The sequence below is a fragment of the Micromys minutus genome (genome assembly GCF_963924665.1).
Source record: "Micromys minutus genome assembly, chromosome: 6".
Lineage (NCBI taxonomy): Eukaryota > Metazoa > Chordata > Mammalia > Rodentia > Muridae > Micromys > Micromys minutus.
The window spans coordinates 81,219,368-81,222,668 of NC_137975.1; positions in this window are offsets into that span (position 1 = coordinate 81,219,368).

Below are 3,301 nucleotides of genomic sequence, written 5' to 3' on the forward strand. Positions count from 1 at the left end.
AGTTGACTGTCACAGCTGGCTCAGCAAGGTACTTGTCAGTCTGCTGACAGCATTCTCCACCACAGAGCCTCAACCTGTGTCATATAGGATGTTCTAGAGAACACCTTTAATTCTCTCTGCCCCCTGCCTTTACTTCTAACTGCAGGCAGAGCTCCAAATTCTTTCTTTCCCCCTACTCTCTTCTGTCCATACCTCTGCCTAACTGCCTTGCTTACCTGGCCACGCTCCTGCCCAATGCAGGTGGCACAGACATAGTGTGTTTTCAGGTTATAAGACAGAATTTCTTTCCTGGAGGGAGACAGTACCCCTCTCCTTCCTGAATGAAAAGATAATTGAATCCAAAGATTTGAAAGGGTGGGTGACTGTATTTAAAACAGTTAGCTAGGCATGAAGACTTTGGCCTCCATCCTCAAGAAGAAACCCAAGCTTGCACACACAGCCAACTCTCCCTCCCAAACAAAATGAAGGGAAGGAGATGAGATAAAGAAGGTTATCCTAAGCAAGAATTTATGTGGATGGTTTATTTAAGTGACTACTAAAGAGTAACGGTGTTTATATATGTAAAATATGCATATGAGAGGAAGTCCCTGTGACAGCTGAAGCCTCCTTGGGGAGACTCCAAAGTCACAGAGAAGGCTGCAAACTTTGAGAGGTGAGGAGAGGCTGGACGCCTTACTGGGCCATTCAAGCCTCAGTTCCCCAGCCCTAGGCTCTTTAGCCTTTTTTCCTTAAAGGGGGGGGGGGGTCTGAAAGCCTCTGCTTGTTTGGGATCAAGAGGTATCATCTCCTCTCCCTCTCCACCCTCCATTGTCCCAGGACTGGACAGTGCTGGCTGTGGTTCCCTCCTGTCACCTAGTGAGTCCTGAGACCACCCCTGACCCCAGAAGCTTGGCTTGCTGGCGGCCACTTCTCAGGGGCAGGAAGGCCAAGGACCAGCTTACTGTCCCAGCTGTGCTTGGCTCACCCAAGCTGTGCTGGACAGTCACAGACCCAGGCCTGGGAGGAAGGGCTAGCCAAGGCCAGCTTTGGCAGAGAGGAAACTGTCTTCCATAGCCTCTAGGTTGAAGCCCTCTAGGACCCCTTGAATTTCGATCCTGTTGGATCACTCTCCTATGAAGGGTGGCTCTTATCCGTCTCTATCTGGAGCACGCTGTGTCCACAAGTATTTGGACACTGAGCAGGAGGCTCCTGTCTCCTAGCATATAGCAAAGGACTCTGGACCGCCGTGGGCCACTCGGTCCCTTCTCCAAAATCTGGCCCAGCTGAGCACCTGCTTCAGCTCAACGCCTGCCTTAGCTTCCTTCGCAAGTCTTTTTCTTAGACCCTAAAAAGTGAAGGGATCTAGTTGAAGGCTGAACCAATTGCAGAACACCGTCGTTCTTCCCCAAGCACTGCGGGCTTAGGGAAATCCGCACTTAGAAAGCCGCGGCCGCGGAAATCTGCCAGGATTCGGTGGAATCAGCTCCCTGCCAATCTTCATCAAGCGCTGCCCACCCGCAGCGGGTGGAAGGAAGCACTCAGCTTGTACGAATTCGTTGAAGGACCCCACAATAATCCTATCAGTACATATAGAAAAATGACTATATATATAATATGTTAATATGTATGTTTTCCCCAGGGGCAAACAACTAGAGAAACGTCGGGGTTTGCAGAAGGGGTTAAGCTAGACACAAAAACACCCATTTATCTGCACAATTCTGTGGATCCTTGAGACTATTATCCTACAGGTAAGGTGGGTGGATGGGAGTGCTGACAGAGTCCTTTGATATCCCGGCTGGGGCTGGAGACCCATTCACCAGATTGCTTATATCGGGGAACTTTCCGCCTCTAACAAATTCAGGAGACTCTAAGTGCGCCAGGAACCCCCCACCCCCCGCAGGGTTCCTGGAGGGCGGCTCCTAAAGCACCCTAGGGACGTTTGCTTTCCGCGGTGCTCGCGCTTTCCTATAAATGGGGCACTCAAGCAAAGGACTCCTATAAGGCAGGCCGGTTGGCTCCACCCGCGTGAGCCGTCCTAGGACCCACAGACCAAGATGGGGCAAGAGCCAGCATAACCCAAATTGGAGCGCGCTTCTCTGGCCCAGGAATTTTTGCTTTGGAGCTTGCAACCCGTCTGCTGTCTTCCTTCAACCCGCGAGGTTGACACACCCACCATCAATCCCGCACCACTAAGTACTCCCCTATCCCATGTGAGTGCACACCCACACGCGCTTGCACATAGGCACAGGCCAGGATACTGTCTTGTTGAACAATGGCGGTACACACCGCCCGCATGAGGGCACGAATCTCTCTTCCCATGTGCAATAAAAGGGGCAAATCCTTCTGAGGGCTTCCTGATCCTATGCAAAATAACACCCATCCTTCCTCCTCTGCATTTTTGACCTCGGCAAATGTAGTCCCAACCATAGCCTAGAAACTTGAATCTTGAAGGAGCCGGACAATCCCCCACCCCGCCCGCCACGCGCAGAAGTGGGCTTAAACACGCTGACAAAACCAAATTTGCACGTGATAGGTTACTTGGAGTGCTGAGGAGGAACAATCTCATGTAGGAACGAAACGGGGTGACTTAAAGTAACAGAGCTTTCACTGGCTTGGGCCAAAAGTAACAACACCTTGCGTGCCTTTTTACACCATTGAGTCACCGTGGGAGGACGTGTGACGGTCATTGCCTCTTAATTTTGATTATTTCCATTTTACGGAAAAAGAAGCAAAAACAGAAGTTTGAGGATATTGGACCAAGTGTAATTTGGCAAGCTGTAAATTTCTGGATGCCTATTACATCCCGGATCGATCTACCCACTACAATCTCGTTGAACAGGAAGGGGCAGAATGTGCGCCCTTGGGGGCACAGAAAAAGAAAATAAGTCAATCAACAGATATTTCATAAATGTAGAAAGAGTCTTTACTTTGGCCAAGGGTCAAAGGGAAAAGGCACTCTGCAGGTTCGCTTAGCCTCTCTGGCCAATCAAATATTCTCCTGCAGGCACTTTCAAACTACGAGAAAAGTTCTTTCCTCAAACAGCCTCTCGAAATGTATTTGAAAGTGCTGCATGGCCATCAAGGATGATGTCATACACACACACATAAACACACACACATACATACATACATACATACATCATACACACACACACACACACACACACACACACATACACACACACGTACCTTCCCATAGATATATGCTCTAGAACTGATACACCTGTGCTAAAGAAAATAGTGTAGAATTATCTCTGGTGACAATCAAGGATCGGGTGACAATCATGACACACCTGGACTTTCAGTGAAGAACTCCCCAACT